Source organism: Hemicordylus capensis, chromosome 4 (assembly GCF_027244095.1).
Source record: "Hemicordylus capensis ecotype Gifberg chromosome 4, rHemCap1.1.pri, whole genome shotgun sequence".
NCBI lineage: Eukaryota > Metazoa > Chordata > Lepidosauria > Squamata > Cordylidae > Hemicordylus > Hemicordylus capensis.
The window spans coordinates 72,282,070-72,301,672 of NC_069660.1; positions in this window are offsets into that span (position 1 = coordinate 72,282,070).

Consider the following 19,603-nt stretch of genomic DNA (forward strand, 5'->3'; position numbering starts at 1 on the left):
GGCTGAACTACAACTTTGGAAATAAACTAGGGACAGAAATGCTAATAGTCATATTTGTGAAGCAGGAGATATTCAGGAAAGGGTTAACAATCCCAAATGTCAAAAGGAGAAGAAAGTCATACCTAGGCAACTGTAGGTACTTAATTCCCACCCCGCCGCCGCCCCCCCCCCCCCGGGAATCTATTACATCCTAAAACAATTAACTGAAAAGCAGCTTGAGAAAATGGTGGCCATAGCTAACAGTCAATATAGATTAGATTTGTTAACAATGACCGCAGTATACTTTCCAACTTTGGCACTGTGTGTTATTTCAACAAAGCTTTTGATACAATTCCTTATGACATTCTTATATGTAAACACTAGGTCCTCATGCCTTTAGTGTATTAGCTACTATTGTTAGTATTTTTAGTCCTTCTAGTATTCATATGTACCATTTTATATGTAATCACTTTTTATCTACTCTCACTTTTAACATGTAATCACCCTTATACTTTGTGCTGGTTTGTGACCGTAATAAAGATTGATTGATTGATTGATTGATTGATATATGTAAACAATGAACAGCAGAATTAGTCCTACCATAATGTGGAGATGGTCTTGTGGAGAACTGGTCTTGTGGTAGCAAGCATGACTTGTCCCCTTAGCTATGCAAGATCTGCCCTGGTTGCATATAAATGGGAAACTTGATGTGTGAGCACTGTAAGATATTCCCCTTGGGGAATGGAGCTGCTCTGGGAAGAGCAGAAGGTTGCAAGTTCCCGCCCTGGCATCTCCAAGAAAGGGCTGAGAGAGATTCCTGCCTGCAACCTTGGAGAAGTCACTGCCAGTCTGTGAAGACAATCCTGAGCTAGATAGACTGACTCCATATATGGCAGCTTCCTATGTTCCTAATGTGGCATAACTGATGGAAAGAACTTTCAAAGAGTGGCAATGAATGGACTGCTGTCAAATGGCAAGATGATGATGTTCCACACAGGACTGCCCTTGTTCCTGATTAACATTTTCAATAATGAGTGAAGGAGTGGAGAGTATGTTCACCATAGTTGTATCTGATCACCTGCAGATATTACAGAGGAGAGACATTAAATATAAGTTAATCAAAATGAAGAATTAGGTTTAAAACAGTAGAATGCAATTCAAGAAAGAAAACCAACGTATATACACATAGTAAAGAAACAAAGTTAGCAAGGTGCTAACTTTACTGAGCAAGACCTAAGATTTATATGTGCAATCTTTCTTAGAATGATAACTCCCCCCGCAAAAAACTGCTAGCTGCTAGCACTATTTTAGGTTGTATGAAGTTACTTCCATTATTGTAAGACACAGGAAATAAGAGTGCAGCTCTATGTAGCCTTGGTTTACTGGTTAGGACTCACATGTGGCTGCATCCAATTTATTTTACATTATTCTAAAACTGGAGATAGGCAATCTTTTTTCAGAGGCCAAAAACCATTTGAAAGATGGATCACTGCTGTCACTTTCACCTCTGGTAAACAGAGGTTGTGTGAACCTAAAAGCTACTGGATCGGGTCTCACGATCCGTGAGACCCGGTTTGGGGCAGTGAGCGGGAAGGGAGCCCTGGGCAGCCGGATCGGCCGCCCACACAATTGCCAGCTCCGAGATGGAGCCGGCGGGGGCTGGGGAGCTCGGGGGCTGCACGGCCCCCAGAAGCCCCAGTATGCCCTGCGCAAGACCCCCGGAGCTGGGAGGAGGCTTTTTGCCTCCCCTCTGGGGGTCTATTCATGAGTAGGCATGGCACAAAGTTGCGCCGCAGCTACTTACGATAATTAAAACCAGGTTTGCGGAGCGGTTTTAAGGCAGGGGTTCTCGAGCAGGTTACCCGCTCTAGAACCACTGGGCTCGGCTGCAAGCCTGGTGGTTCTTATGATCGGCAAAAATTGGGCTAGGCTCTCCTAGCCCGATTTTTGCCAATTGTCTGAATAGCCCCACTGTCTGTTTCCACCCTTAGAACCAAATAATACAAAAGAGATTATCCAGAGAACAACAACAAAGATGGTGGAGAAGAGAAGGGAAATTTGTAAAAGTTGCCATAGATTGTAGCAGAGACCTCTGAGGAAAGGCCATAAAACAAAGGACAATTCAATAAATTGTCCAAAGAAGTTGTGAATATGCATTGGTCTTCCCTATGGTTTGTCAGTGTACTTCCTAATATGGCAGGAAGACAATACGAATTATGCATATAGATGGAAGACAGACCTTGCCCTGAATAAAAGATAGCAACATGCTTGACAAAGGATGAAATATATTTCATTCAGATATATTTTAATCTGAGCTTCAGATCTGTTGTTATCCTTTATGCTGTGAACCTCTGTGACTGCATTCTCACAATGATAAGTGTGGTTATAGAGTTAACCATGATCACAAAGCCTTGTGTGCTCCCATGGAGCAGGATGTGAGAATGTGGGATTTCTGCACAATCCCAGTCAAATTGCTGCAGTCTGAACAGCATTTAATTGGGATTGATAACCAGGATCTGATTCTGGTTATCAATATGTGTTAAATGCTGGTTAACTGCAGCAGTTTTACTGGGATTGCCTGGAAACCCCACATTTTCACATCATGCTCCGTGGGAGTGCATGGGGCTTGATTATTGTGATTAGCTCTCTAACTGTGCTCACCGTCATCATGAGAACACAGCCTGTATACATTTCAACTCTATATCAGTATAACATTTTGGAATTGTTCTAAAGCCCATTTCACCCTCGGGTGGGGGAGGGGGAGGGGATAGATGTCGAGGAGTTAAGTGGTTTGCTTGCTTGCCCAATAATTATTTGGGTGTCTGTTATGTACCCTGAAGTTGACAGTAAACACTGTATAAACAAACATAGTGAGGCAATTATCAGGATCGTCCAAAAGCGGGCTAAAGGAGCCTAGTCCGCTTCTGGGTGATCGTGTGCTGCAACGGGAGCTGTGCAGCTTCTGGCAGCTAGCCACCTTAAATATCCTTCCCCTTAGTAAGTGCTCCATTAGCCTCATCTTTTTGCTCGTGTGCCGCCACAGCATGCGGCGACACATGAGGAGACCTCCGACCGGGAGGCTGCAAGCAGCCTCCCGGGCTCAGGGGTCTCTCCAAGATGCCCTGTGCACTCGTGCGGGGCATCCTAGAACTTCCGGGGGATGCGCAGCCCTTGATCCCCGCAGCCTCCGCCAGCTCCGTGACAGAGCCGGCAGTCGTATGGGCAGCCGATCTGACCACCCAGGGTTGCCTTCCGATCGTCTGTGGGGAGAGCGGGCTAAGTCTGCTCTCCCTGCAAACCCCCTCATGGTGCTTCTTACTGATCATGAGAATTACCTCAATGTGTACCATTCAGGAGTGATCAAATAATATCACCAAACTACACTCATAGCATTTATTGGTGGCCTGAACTGCCACATGAAATATATAGAATCTGAAGTTATATCCTTGCTTGGTGATCTCTGGAAATGGGTGGTAAAGTTGAGATAGACAGAATGATAAACCTATAGAGCTGGAAGAGTAGTCTTATCTCTGCCATATGTCAGAATCCTCAATACATTAAACTCTCTTCAGATAAACCCCAGAGCAATGAAATAATGGATAACAAAAGGACACACATTTAGGTTAGGAGCACCTTCCAATATATTGTTATCACTAGGTTTAAAATAATGGGCCATATATTATTTTGTTTCCAACAGGTTTTACCCAACTGAAGAAGGCAGCCATGCTTATTTAGAATAGCAAAAGATCTGGTCCAAAATGTATATGCCCCTGCTAATTTGGCAAAGAGGCACCTTTTAACATGGTGATTCTCTTTATTTAGTAGGGGGAGAGTAACTGGCCCTATTCACCCCCAGCACAGTACTTCCAGTGATTGTTGCTGGTGTCTGTCTTATGTTTCTTTTGGATTGTGAGCCCTTTAGGGACAGGGATCCATCTTATTTATTTATTATTTCTCTGTGTAAACCACCCTGAGCCATTTTTGGAAGGGCGGTATAGAAATCAAATTAATAATAATAATGATGATGATGATGATGATTTAAAAAATAAAAATAATAAATAATCTATAATGAAGCTGTTTGGACATCTAAGACACTAATGGCTTATGAAGTTATTTTGCCACGACTTGATTTCTATTCAAAATAAAACTTTCAAGGAGTTTATATCCATGTATTCATGTGATGCATTATTCTGTGTTAAAAGAACAGGACTTAGCTGTTGAAACATGATTTAAGCTGTCTTCAAGACATTTGTTTCATCTGACCTCTACTGATTACAGTTTCCTAACAAAAAATTCCAGTATGGCAATAAACTTGAGAATGAAGGATTACGTTGGTTCATGGACTGCTGATGTAACAATAATGCAGTTCACAGTGGTGTGATTCGACAGTGGAGCAACAGTAGATTGGTGAACAACCAGAGTGTGTATTAAGCCATTCAGTACTTTGGTCAGTGTGCATTTTGCTGGCATCCACTTTCAGAATTTACTGGCTTAGGGTTTTTCCTCCTCTAAGGGGCTTGCAGGCAGTTAAACTGGCAAAGTAAAGTGCTGTCACTTTGCCTAGAAAGACAGGGCCTGTGTTCATCCAATACTGCACTACTCCAGCCTGTCATGGCCACCAAAAAGATCCTGGCAGTTTTTCACAAAGGACTCATTGACCAATTATGACAGAGAAGCTGGCATGACTTGTGACACCCAGTGAGCCTGGCTGCAAGCATGTCTCACTGGGTGTGCCTTGGATTTCCTGACTACTAGGCAGTGTGGCTGTGAATCACCCTTGAAACATGTCAGTGCAGCCACTTTGGCAGCTGCTCCTACTTGTTTGTTTACCTGTTGGCCCTGTGTGGCTGATGCATTTTTAAAAATCTACCTAAACCGCCCCCCCGCCACACACACACACACACACACACACACACACACACACACACACACACAGAGCTGCTTGGGGTGGGCTGTTCACAGAAGGGACCAGCTTCATATCACACATCTGAACCCAGTTAATTCCTTTATCTGACTGACATTCATCTGGGAATTTGGGCCTTTTCACCCCACCCACCTTGTTGCCTGCTCTTTGATGCCCCTACAGATGGGAGGTGGCTCAAGTCCCCAAGAATGAAAGCAGGTTCTTTGATGATGAATAGCCTGCTCATCTCTTTCATCCATCCATTAAGATTCATGCTCACAGGCAGGTGATGTGATAGGGTTCCCCCTGCCTTTTGCCTGATTGTTCTTTATTTATGCTGAAAGAAAAGTAGGTGTTTTAGTCTCCCTTTTTTTGCTTATAATAATGGGAAGTTAGAGAGCACCTTTCATGTGAAGCTCCATAGCCACTAATTAAGCCTGCTGGCCCCATTGCAAGGAAACGCATAGCTGTCAGTCCAGTTTTGCAGATGGATAAGATGAAGAACAGGAGGACTAAGTGGTTTCTCCAAGGTCATGCATCTAGCAGGGTTGGAAATGACTAAAGGGTGCATTTCTGAGATTGCTTCATGGAGATTAGTTGCCCCTTAATGCCATTTAACCATGCAGTTGAAGTAGCTCCAGAATGTAAAGGCACCGATGCTCTCATCTTACCAATTCACAGGTAAATGTAGAGGGGTTGCTCCCAATTGTGTCAATGATGGAGAGGGCAGAACCAGGAATGGCAGTTGATTCATATGAATTAATCCAGAATACACACACACACATTAGTTTATACAGAGCTCTTAAGCCATATATGTCATAGTGTTTTAAAATGGCATCACAACACAAACAGAGAAGTTATTAAATCTAGCCAGAAGGCAGATTTGTACTGTTTTTGAGGATTGTGCTGGGCTATTTGTGAGTTCCAGAGAGAAGTTCCTAACATGCAGAAAGCCTTTCTTCCCTCAAAGTAACTGGACAAATAGAGCTGCCTTACAGTGGCACTCTTACCCCTGGACTTCCAGGCCAAAGTCCAGAGCTTCCCCAGGGGCGTAGCAAGGTTGGAGTGGGCCCATAGACAAGATTTTAAAATGCCCCCCCCCCCCCACTGAAGCTCAGCTCATGAAGTTAAGAAATCTTAAATGAGGCTGAATAGTGGTAACAAAAGGCATAGTAAAATTTTTATATCTATATCTCCTATGTGCCACAATAGAACATCATCCTAAACTATTTTTAAAGGGTTTTGTAAATTGTGGATTATGCAAGTCATTTAATGGTACTAGAGAAAGACAGGCTGTTCTGGTAACTCCAGGTCTTAACACTCACATCCATTTCGGAGGATGAATACAACTGAAGGAAGCTTGGGCGGGTGCGTCCTGGGAGAGTCAGTCATGTGACCTGCCTCTGGGTTGCCCCCCAAGGCAGTGGGCCCTCAGACAACTCTCTCCCCTTCACCTATTATAGTTACGCCCCTGGGCCTCCCCACCCCCTGGGGGCCCCCAAATTCTCTTTAGTCTGTCTCAGGTATACCACCAACCTGGGTGGCCAAGCGTGACTGTGACCTGTGTTGGGCGCCTGCTTTAGAGACAGAGCGAGGAGTGGGAAATAAATATGTGGGATGGGGATATGTTGTGTGTTGAAAGGTTTCTCTTGATGCATATTTGCATAAATATTCCTGTTTTATATTCTTACATTCTTGTGAGATCAATTGCTGTTTGTGCCCTCAAGAACTCACATGTTAAAAATGCTGCATGTGTCATGGTGTGTGTGTGTGTGTGTGTGCGCGTGTGTGTAGGGGGATGATGCTTAACTTTTTTGTATATCCCACTCTTCTTCCAAGGAGCCCAGAGTACTACATACAGACTCCAAGTATTACATACTTAAGTTTCTCCTCACAACAACCCTGTGAAGCAGGTTAGGCTGAGAGAGGAGTGACTGGCACAGAGTCACCCAGCTAGTTTCATGGCTGAATGGGGTTTTGAACGCGGGTCTTCCTGTCCTAGTCCAGCACTCTACCCACTACACCACACTCCAAAGACCTTTAGGTCCAGGCTCCAGAATTACCTAGGTGCACTTCTGCTGCCTTATACTGAATCAGACCATTTGTCCATCTATTTTGGTATTATCTACACTGAACGACTCTCCAGGGTCTTAGACAGGGTTATTCCCAGCCTTTCCTGATACTAGGAATTGAACTTGAGACATCTCCTAGATGCAAAGCATCAACTGGCCCTATTCACCCCCAGCACAGTACCTCCAGTGACTGTTGCTAGTGTCTATCTTGTGTTTCTTTTTAGATTGTGAGCCCTTTGGGGACAGGGATCCATCTTATTTGTGTATTATTTCTCTGTGTAAACTGCCCTGAGCCATTTTTGGAAGGGCGGTATAGAAATCAAATAAATAAATAAATAAATAAATAAATAAATAAATAAATGAGACACTAGATCATAAGACCAGGAAAATCATGACCATCAATCATGCTCTGCACCCCCACAGTGATGTACATAGGCTATACAGGTGGAAGAGGAATGCTGCAAGTCCATCAAACAGTAGAGGAGGAGAAAAGAGGCCTTGAAGAATATATAAAGGACAGTGAAGAAGATGCACTTAAAATGGTCAATAATGAGAAACTATTCAACACCAATGAAACAAAGCAGGCCTACAAGAAAGAACAAGCCAAGAACCGAGCAGGAAAATAGAAAAATAAGCCACTGCATGGTCAATATTTGCACAATATAACTGGAAAATCAAACATCACCAAGATCTGGCAATGGCTTAAGAATGGCAACTTGAAGAAAGAAACAGAGGGTTTAATACTGGCTGCATAAGAACAGGCACTAAGAACAAATGCAATAAGAGCCAAAGTCGAAAAATCCACAACAAACAGCAAGTGCCGCCTTTGTAAAGAAGCAGATGAAACAGTGGACCACCTAATCAGCTGTTGTAAAAAGATCGCACAGACTGACTACAAACAAAGGCATGACAAGGTAGCAGGGATGATACACTGGAACATCTGCAAAAAATACAAGCTACCTGTAGCCAAAAATTGGTGGGACCATAAAATTGAAAAAGTTGTAGAAAACAAAGATGCAAAAATATTATGGGACTTCCGACTACAAACAGTCAAACAGCATGGTGTAGTGGTTAGAGTGCTGGACTAGGACTGGGGAGACCCAAGTTCAAATCCCCATTCAGCCATAAAACTAGCTGGGTGACTCTGGGCCAGTCACTTCTCTCTCAGCCTAACCTACTTCACAGGGTTATTGTGAGGAGAAACTTAAGTATGTAGTACACTGCTCAGGGCTCCTTGGAGGAAGAGCAGGATATAAATGTAAAAATAATAATAATAATAATCTGCCACACAATACACCAGATATAACTGTAGTCGAGAAGAAAGAAAAACAAATTAAAATAATCGACATAGTGATACCAGGAGATAGCAGAATAGAAGAAAAGAAATAGAAAAAATCACCAAATACAAAGATCTACAAATTGAAATTGAAAGGCTGTGGCAGAAAAAGACCAAAATAATCCCAGTGGTAATTGGTGCCCTAGGTGCAATTCCATAACAACTTGAAGAGCACCTCAACACCACAGGGGCCACAGAAATTATCATCAGCCAATTACAAAAAGCAACTTTACTAGGAACAGCCTATATTCTGCGACGATATCTATAATAAAGCAACAACATTGACAATAAAATTCAGCCATCCCAGGTCCTTGGGAAGGACTTGATGTCTGGATAAAACAAACCAGTCAATAACACCTGTCTGTGTAAATTAATAATAATAAAACATGCAGTTTATCACTAAGCTACAATCTTATCTCTTGCCAACTCACAACCCTCATCCCCTGTGGGAGGGGCGAGGTTTTTTTTTCTGCAGTGAAAGGTTGTCTGAACTGTAAAAACCCAAAGTCGTGGTGGGGCATCAAGATATTACCTAGTTACCTGCTTGCCTCCCAGGAGAAATAATTAAAGGGTGTGGCTGGTTATACATGGAAAGTTCCATCTCCTATAACCAGGATTGTGCATACTGGTTGTAGTAACTCTACAACCTGTATGCATGATGTCAAATGAGAACATTTGCATATATTTATTTCTTTTGCATAATATGGTCTAATTATGCAAGCCAGGGCTAGTCAAAGAGCTAGGAAGATCACTGAAGTACACACCCTGCTGGCTAGGAAATCCTTCTTAGCTATTCTCAAGATCTCATCAGACATTGCCCACATGTTTTCAGGCCAATCTTCACAAACATAAAGTTGCTTTTTAGATACATAAATGAAAGCTAGGATTCCCAGGAAGCTAAATTCTGTGCTTAATACCAAATTTGCATTTCCCCTGTGCATAAATGGTTTTGCAGAACACACTCAGTCCTGCACTAATCATTTCCTCTAAACATTTAAGTACTCAGCCTGTTCTTGAATCCATCACTTCGCTTTAACTAACTCTGACCATGGCAACTTTCTTGCAGCAGAAATAAAACATTCTCATTCCTCACCATTAACATTAACAGAAGGTTTTGTCTGTTGAAGCAAGCCCAAAATAAAATGATTGGTGTTTGGCAATTTACAGGCAACATAATTAAACGAATATAAGCTTGCAGACACTCTTACTGATGATGAATGTCCAGAAGGAAAGAGCTGCTTATTCAGACATGAGCTGCAGCAGTTCTTTACTTGTCCAAGTTATTACAAGACCTGTAGCATCAATGCATGGGTTGCAAGGTTCTTCTAGTGTGCTGAATGTAAACAGATGATGGGGAATTATTCTGAGATTATATTAAAATGAACTACCATATAACACATAATGGCGCAGTGGGAAAATGCTTGACTAACAAGCAGAGGGTTGCCGGTTCGAACCCCTGATGCTACTATATCGGGCAGCAGCGATATAGGAAGATGCTGAAAGGCATCATCTCATACTTTGTGGGAGGAGGCAATGGTAAACCTCTCCTGTATTCTACCAAAAGAAAACCACAGGGTTCTTTGGGCGCCAGGAGTCAAAATTGATTTGATAGCACACTTTACCTTACCGTATAAATGTTTATAAAAAGATATAAAAATAAAGCAACAATGGGGTAAAGTTGCTTCCTTCTAGCACCAAATAAGGAACTTTATTAATTAATGAGAGCAACAGTGGCCCACTACAGTTCTAGCCATGTGCAAGTAGTCTCATGTAACCGTTATTGCACTAGATGGGAGTGTGCATTATCATTAACAGATATATATATACAAGTAGTTGAATCTAGCTGAGATGAATACACCCACCCAAACCTTTAGATTAAGTTCAGATATCCTGCCCTCAGGTACATTTGCGGGGCACCAGAGACAGGGCGGCACCATATCTGCATCATTCTCTCCCCAGGGAGATATATCAGGCTCCAGGCCAGACTTAGAGGTGGTGGGCAAGTTGGACATTTGCCCTGGGAAACAATCTAAAGGGGGCACCAAGCTGAGATTGGTGGCTCACTGTTTGTTGAATGCACTGTTTACTGTGAGCTAGAGACTAAAAGAACAGAACCAGGAAAAGGCTTTGTCTGCCTAATTTCTCTCTTGCAGTGAGAGAGAGGAGAGAGCGAGCGCTACCTAGGGTGGAAAAAGGATGGAGGAAAGACCTAGAGAGAGGGGAAAGACTGAAGAAGAAGCTACAGAAGGCTTGTGAGACTTCAGTTGTATCCCAGAACTGAAGCAGGAAAGCATTGGCAGCAAAGCAACAAATTACTGAGAAGTAGCTCTGTCTGTGCCCTTTTGATGGGCATTGCTGGGAAAGCTTGAGAACCGCAGAGCCTGTTACACTACTAGGTTTCCAAACCTGCACAAGCCACACAATTTGGCAAAACTGATAAATTAACCTAGGGAAGGGGGTGGGGGTGGGGCACAAAGGCTCTCCATCCTTGCCCAGTACACTGTTTATCCTAGGGCCAGCTATGATCAGCCTCTCTCTTTTCCTGTTTTGAAAACACTTTTGTTTTCTAGAGCTTTTGGGTGATTGTATCAGATAAGTGAAATTTGTTATTTTAAGCTGCTGCTTTTATATTGATTTTTCAGGGGGCAGTTTGTTTGTTTATATTCAGTTTTTATTGCTAATATTGCTAATATTTATTAATATTGTATTTATTAGCCGTCTTGTGCTTACTTTGATAGGGAAAGAGGGGGTAAGAATTATTAAAATAAATAACATAGATATGCCTGTATGAAGCTCAAAGTCAGACTATTGGCTCACCTAGCCCAGTATTGTCTAGCTTAACTAAGGAGCCATTCACATGACCTACTGGGCGGGTGGTCAAGTGGGAGAAGGTAGAGTTGCTGTCCCCCCCCCCCCGAATTCTGGGTTTCACCCAGATTTCAAGCATCTCACCCAGACTACCTAGCCCACCTGGATTCACCCAGATTTCAGCATTCTTAAAAAAAAATCTAAGCTCTAGACCTTGTAGAAATGGAGTTATGGAGCAAAACATGCAGTCATGATTCTGCTCGACCGTTGGACTTGGATTAAGAGAGGAAGAGCACAGGATGCTAGCTGGGAGGGTTTCACTTTTACATGTACAGTAAGTCCTTGAGGAATGTTGCCTTGTTTGTTATCAGCAGGAGATCCCTATCGGGCAGTTGAGAAGATAACTTGCTTTTGATGTGAATCACTACCTGCCTATCAGGCTGTGTATTGTAATGTTTAAGGACTTGCTTGGTTTTACATTTAATGCATGCCTTCTTAGAAGTAAGCACCGTTGGTTTCAATCAGATCTTCTCTCAAATAAGTGTGTACAGAATTGCAGCCTTAATTAAAAAGCTGTGCATATTTGGTTGTTGTTGTTCTATTGCTACTGTTAATATGTCAAGGAAAAAGGCCATGCAAAGATATTTTCCCCAACTATTGTTGGTAGATACCCAGAGCAAATACAAGTCAAATGGAAGTGCAGCTGCTAATTTACATTTGCAACATTTTCAAGCCAATTTACATAATATGCACATTGGGCACCCAGATTTGGAAAGCTTGTCTATGGCAACCCTAGAGGAAAACTTTCCAAACTTTACCTTCCCCCCAGATGATCCTTCACTGCTTGGTGGGAGTGTGTTCTGTGCTCCCAGATGATCAGCCTTGCTCCATACAGTGCAGAGCACGGAGGATTGATCTGAGGCTGGGACTCATTGTCTTGGCCTCCATGAAGCCCATGTTACAGTACGCAACGCATCACACGCATTGCATTGGGGGAGTCCCCCAAGAGATGGGCGCTCTAGGCACTCATCTCTGTGTGCTGGTGGACTGGAAGCAGCCTGTGCTCACACACAAGCAGATAGCCGGGGGTAAGGGAACCTTGGCTAAGAGCCAGACTTAAGATCAGGCCCTGATCCCAGCGGTTCTCACGCACAGCCCAAGTTGGGCTGGGTGTCACTAGTCCAGGTTAGGCTGCATGTGCGAACAGCCTCTAACTCTAACAATGGCAAAGGTGTGACACTGTGATGTGAATGCAAATGCACATTCAAATCTGCATGTGTAAGCCTGTTTCTGCATGCAGATTTCTCGTGTTAAATCAGGGTGATTCACCTGACACTCTTCCTCCTTTTTCTCAATTTCAGAGAGTACTACTTCTCTTTGCTGTGGGCCATGCCTCCTTTCATGTGACAGATTTAGCCAAGCCCATTCATATTTTTAACAAGCTCAACAGAGGGAGAAAAAGGAACCAAAAATAATGTACAGGGGTTGCAAAACATAAACTATAACATGTCTATCGACCATTAGTTCTTGGGTCCCCAGGTATTGCTTGACTTCCATCATTTCCAGCCACACAGGGATGACGGGTGTTGTAGTCCATTAATATCTGGGGATCCAAATTTGAGATTCCCTAGTTTAATTAGATTAACCTTTTAAAAATGTTTAATAAACTAAAAAGATGCCCTCCAATTAACCAGGAAGTGGATTTTAAAATATATATATTATTTTTAAGTACAAGTAGTTAAAAAAAATTGTAGATGGCAAGCACGATCTTAAAAGATGCATCTCACCTTTCCCCTCACATGAAGAAATGACTCATTTAAGATTATGCTTGGTACAATACATAAGTACATCACCTAAAAACAAACATGTCAGCTTCTTGCTTCAGAACTATTATTTTACCCATATGCAAATCTAAAACTTATGAGGTTATTGATTAACTGTGGAATCAGGGGTATAGCTAGGGGATTGGGGGCCTGTGTTCACCCCTCTCCCTGGCAGCCCCTCCAAGTGAGGGAGATAATGAAGAAAATAGGGAAGGGTGGAGCTGGGGGGCCCTCAGAAGCTTGCAAGCCTGGGTTCTTTGGACCCATCCACACTCAATTATAGCTACACCGCTGAGTGGAATCCTAAACATGTTTACTTATTGAGTCCAATGGGACTTACTCCTAAGTACCATATTCACCTGAATCCAATACTAGACCCCCCCTCCCAAGTTCTTTGATGTTAGAAATTCGGGGATTGTGTTAAATTCAGAGTCCTCTTCCTTTTGTGTAAATTCAGGTATAACCTGTATTTAATTTCTGTTTTTCAAGGGACTCATCTTAAATCCAGTCATCTCCTATTTGGGTAAATATGGTAAGTGTGTTTAGGACTGCAGCCTAAGATTTTCTTAACTGGGGGACAGCCCTATATCCCTAACCAAGTTATTTTAAACTGATATCGTAAAATATTTATTGATTTGATTTATTGATTTTCCCTTTGATTTCTCACTTCTTCCATTGATACTTTCCCCACTGATTCCATTTGATTTCCCCAATCTTTGCTTCCATTGATACAAAATATTCGCTCCCACACACATGATCCAAAGCATTTTCCAGAGAACGTCTTACACACTGAGACATTTCTTCCACTGAAACTTCCACTGATTCTATTTGATTTCCCAAATCCTTCCATTGATACAAAATATTTCCTCCCTACCATACATGTGATCCAAAGAATATTCTATAGAACATCTTTCACTGAGACATTTCTTCCATTGATACTTTTTCCATTGTTTCCATATGATTTTCCATTTTCTTCCACTGATACACACACAATCCAAAACATTTCCCAGAGATGTTAAATTATTTCCCATTGCATCTGGATATTTCTCATTGATCTGATTTCATTTTTAATAAGCTTGCATATATCTAAGCATGGCTTATCTTTGAGCCTATGGAGTGTGTTTCTAACCCCTACTTTCCCCTCTTTCTAAACACACAAGCACACCCCACCACTGATCTCATCTGAGGCACCTATCACCTCGGTAACGAAGTTCATGTGCAAATTCATGTCCTGAATAGGAAAGCACAAAAGCCTCTTTCCCCTGAAGGCACTGAGGTGTTTAGTGTCTCCATCAGCAAAGAATGAAGAGTTTATAAACACACAAGCTTCAGCAGGAGCAGACAAAAAGAGATGGTATATAAATTCTTTGCATACACACATCAGACCTGGATGTGGAGAGGGGATACATCTGCTAGCAATCAAGACCTTTGAAACCATCAGTTGTATTCTCCACCATAATATCTTTGAGCAAAGCCCCAACCTAAGTTTGCATTCCTTCCAATATTATGGAAACCAGGCACATAAAATAAGCACCTTTCGTCTTCCCTGCCATTTCCAATGGGTTTCCCATCATAAAAGTCATCCCTGTTGAGGCAACGGTATATCACTTTGCCACATTAGAGCAAAGGAACTAAATGGGAGGAAGTGGATAAATCTGTCACAGTGCGGAAAGTATAAGAAAACAGGACAGCCCAATAGACAAGTTTGTAGCCTAAAGAAGATTCTCTAAGAAACTCACAAATTACAGGAATGCTGGATGCCAAATAGAGAAAATAGTAACATCTGGTTTGTCATATTATTATTATTATTATTATTATTATTATTATTATTATTATTATTATTATTTCAATTTCTATACCGCCTTCCAAAAATAGCTCAGGGCGGTTTACACAGAGAAATAATAAATAAATAAGATGGCTCCCTGTCCCCAAAGGGCTCACATTCTAAAATGAAACATAAGATAGACACCAGCAACAGTCACTGGAAGTACTGTGGTGGGGGTGGATAGGGCCAGTTGCTCTCCCCCTGCTAAATAAAGAGAATCGCCACGGTAAAAGGTGCCTCTTTGCTCAGTTAGCAGGGGTTTAGCTTGGACTTCCAATAGTCCTCGTTTGTTTTTAGCCCAGACTTTAAAAATGTATAGGGCTAAAGCAGGGCTAAGGCAGGGACACAGAGTGCTCTGGCCAGAGTGGCTTAGACAGCAGAGCAGACCAAATAAATTTAGTAATGAAGTGGGGATAAAATGTTGCCCCTACACAAATTTCAAAGCCCCGTTCAAAAGGAAAAGGGCCAACGGCAGCTGGATAGGTGAGGTGAGAGGACAGCAAATCTTGTTAAATCCGCAGGCTACACAGAACACTAGACATGAATCCAGAGTAACAGTTCCTTTATTATAGGACACTTCAGACTAGAGTTGCCATGTCCCCAAAATTCTGGGTTTCCCCCGGATTTTAAGCATCTCACCCAGCTTGCTTAGCCCACCCAGATTCTCCCAGATTTCAGATTTCTTTTCTTTCTTTTTTTTAAAGCTAAGCTCTAGCCCTTGTAGAAGTGGAGTTATGGAGCAAAACGTGCAGTCACTATTCTGCTCAAAAACTATTTTCCAGCCAATTTACATAATATACAAATTAGACTCCTGGATTTGGAAAGCCAGAATATTACAACCCTACTTCAGACAGCTTACTAGATCCTACCCAGGCAGAACCAACACACAAGCACCCTAGAGTCTTGACAGGAGCATATGCAATGAGTCTTAACTGGACTCGCTGCCAGGTCTTGGACCATGAAAAATGGTGGGAATTAGGAGGGAAGACGTTTTTCAGATAGAAGTGAATACATAGATGCAAAGCACTTGCGGAGCTGTGTTGGCTGCAGGTCCTCCTAAGTAAGAGAATAACAGTGGAATCCCTTGGGGATGGATAGCACAGCAGGGAGAACAAAGTAAGAGAGAATCCCATACACCTCTGGGGTTTGCTTTCACTTCACATATGATCCAATCAGTGACTCCTTTGTCATTATGTTCGCCATGAATCTTTTGCTCATTAAAAAGAACTTTGGGGCAATGGGTTCAGGATCTTTCACTTTATTCTGAGATTTTAAAAAAATGTTTCCACTTTAAAGCCTCTTTCCTCTGAAGGCACAGAGGTGTGTTTAGTGTCTCCATCAGCAAAGAATGAAGAATTGATGAATGCACAAGGAGCAGGAGCAGACAAAAAGAGATGGTATATAACTTCTTTGCATACACACATCAGACCTGGTGTGGGGAGGGGATACATCTGCTAGCAATCGAGGTCTTTGAAACCATCAGTTGTATTCGCCACCACAATATCTTCTGAGGGGGCCCTTGGACCTTGGTGAATACTACTGAAACAGTGGCTAACATCCTGAATAAGAAGCATGTGTACTTCAAAGGATCTTAAAGCATGTGCCCTGCTAACTGAGCAAAGAGGCACCTTTCAAAGTGACGATTCTCTTTATATTTAGCAGGGGGAGAGCAACTGGCCCTATTCAGCTCCAGCACAGCATCCCTCCAGTGACTGTTGCTGGTTTCTGCCTTATTTTTATTTTTAATTGTGTTTTTCTTTTTAGATTTTGAGCCCTTTGGGGACAGGGAATTATCTTTTTATTCATTTTCTGTGAACTGCTTCAAGAAATGCTCTGTTGAAAAGTGGTATATAAATATATATAAGTCACAGCCATAGACTGGCCGCGGGGGGCACAATGAGAGCCCTCCCACAACTCCTCTCCTCTATTCCCCCTTCGCGTATACCCTTACACAAGAGCCATTAGAGTCCCAAGGGTTCCTGCACTGAAGGTCTCTGCAAGATCAGAAACATGTTTCTGAGAGCCAGTGATGTGTTTCTGATCCTGCAGAGCTGCTCTGGAGTGCTTGGAACTCTATTGAGCAACAATGTGCAGAAAGGGGGGATGGGGAGTTGTGCAAATGCCCCCACACAGTGCCTCAAAGCGCATATGCTTCATTAGTGAATGTCAGCTAGGACATTCTTTAAAGACAGGATCTGACTGAAGTTTAGAAGGAAAAAGTGGGACATGAAAAGAAGGAAGGGAGGGACCAAAGTTCCTATAATTATATGTCCTACAGAACACTTGGGCCTTCTGCAAGTTTCCAATTAGACAAAACATTAGTGATTATTATTTGTGCTAGCATGACCTTTGTTTTATTTTCTTATCCAATTACATGACAGGGCAAGTCATACTGAAGGTTAATGACTTGTCATAAGACAGGCATGAATTCCTACTAAGTATAAAGTATAGGGGGGTACAGGACTGCTTTTTTCAAGGTCTGAAGGAAGGTTTCAGCTAAGTCATTTACAGCAGAATTAGCTTATGTTTGTGTAGTGATCAGCCTCCTCTCCCTAAAGAGTGAAGAGAGAGTGAACCCTTGTCTCGACTGACAGGCTGGTGACCTCCAGGGCAGCCAATCAGTACACCAGGTGGGTGGGACCTAGAGAGCAGTTGCTGGGAATTCTGGGAACAAGAAGGGTGGTCTTGGTTGGAGAGAAGCAGGTGCAAAAAGGCTTAGTGAGGGGCATGGAGTTTTGGCTCCCTCATGGTCAAAGCAAGCATGGCAGTTTCTCACATGGAATAACTGCAGATCCTTGAGAGACAGGATTGCGGGAAGCTTGATTCTCACCAGGTGTTGGATGAGTTTTCATAGCTTGTTAGTCAGATTTTGCGTAAGAAACTTATATTTCTTTGTGTGCGTGCTTTGCATATTCCTGATATTGTTCTCTTATAGTTTACCTGCAACATAATTAAAATAAGAAACACTCGCCTATGCTCCACCCAACTAGGGTGTTGCAAAATACTCTATAAATATCTAAGCATACCTAAATGCAACCTACTGTAGCCTACGACAACCTATTTTTGTAATCTACTAAGTATTTTTGAGTGTATTTAAAACCTAAAAGCCTCAGACAGAAGCAGTCTGTAATAACTGAATAAAACTGTTCTTTTGTTCTTTTCTTTTTTACAAGTCTCTCAGAGTTGGTTTTTAAGTCAAGAAAAAGGGCAGGACAGAAAGGAGATTTCTCTGGTGCAAAAGCATCCCCAAGCACTCAGCAGCTATCAGTTTTCTCATCATGTGTAAGCCTACATGTGGAAAGTTTCTGTATTTATCCAATAGCAAAATAAAATGAGTTTTTGAGGGATTCCACCATGAGCCCTGGGAGGTTCAAGCTCTGTTGATAAGAGGGGTGGTGGTAGCAGCATTTTAATTCTACCAGAAATATAGATTAGTTTTAGGAGAAGCCTAGCCAGGCAGCTTGCCAGGGATGATTCAGCATCCCTCCCTTCATGTAAGCTGCTCTGAGACAAAGGCTTTAATCTGCTACAGTTTGATAAGGACTAGAATTTTATACCAAGCAACTGCCTAGTGTTCAGTGCTCCAGCAAATGTTTGAACTGTATTCAAGGATCAACTATCAAGGTTTTTTTGGTTTTGTCTTGCCCATATGTTTATCTACCACCTTCTCAGTCCAGCTCATATATTACATGTTCACCAATTCCTACAAACACTTGTGTCACAATATCTGTATATCTTTATAGCTTATCTTTAAGGTTCCAGCACACATTTTGCCTGACCTTATTTATATTGCTTTGTTGATAGAACAAATTTTTATTGAAGCCTGGACTGCAGCTTTTAAACTACTTGTATCTCAAGAAGTCTGAATAATCCCATTGGCGTCATTATGTCCACTGGGTATCACGTTGCAAAATTGCAACAGTGCAATTTTAAGTCAGACCGGGAGGTGTTTTAGATGCATATGGGTGTGGGCAGTGCTGAACTGCCTGCATTACCCTGTGAAGAACATGGGCCAGTGTAAGTAGTTCCATGAAAGTGCAATGGTGCAAATGTAATAACATAAGTATGCTTTTAAACAACACCATGGGTGGTTTTTTATACACTTGCAGTGGTGCAGAGAGTACAGAACCACCCATGTTCCACTGCACAAAATGTCAGCAGAGATGCTCCTAGGTAATTTTGGAGCCTGGACCAAAAGGCCTTTAGAGCTGCTGCTGCCGCCCCTCACTGCAAGTTAAGGATCATCCCCCTACACACACACACACACACACACACACAAACATGCAGTATTTTTAACATGTGGGTTCTTGAGGGCACAAACAACAACTGAACTCACAAGAATGCATGAATATAAAACAGGTATATTGATGCAAATATGCATTAGCAGACACACTTCAACACACAATCCCCCCCCACATCTGTCTCTACAGCAGAGGTCATGCTCAGCTGTCCAGCCCAGGTCACAGTTACGTCTGGCACAGTGCAGGCCGGAGGTGTGGTGCAGCAGCCTGCACTGTGTCCAGGGCCTCCACATTCCCTGGACCCTGGAAGTCCGGGGTAAGTGTGCCTCTGCATGTCAGCCATTATATTATTGACAGCAGACATGATGTGTAGTCTACTGTTGCTGTATTGATCCACCCTAGGGCTGCTGTGGACTTCAAAGTAAGCTCCAAGGCTGTTCAAAAGCAGCAGATGTGGAAGCTGCATTTCTTCAGCTTTCCCTGTCTGTGACAATGGGGAAATCTGCAGAAATGCTGCTTTTGCATCAGCTGCTTCTGAACATTGATGGAATTTGCTCTGAAGTCTGCAGAAGACCATAATGGTGACAGTAGGCAGCGCGTTATGTCAGCCATTGGC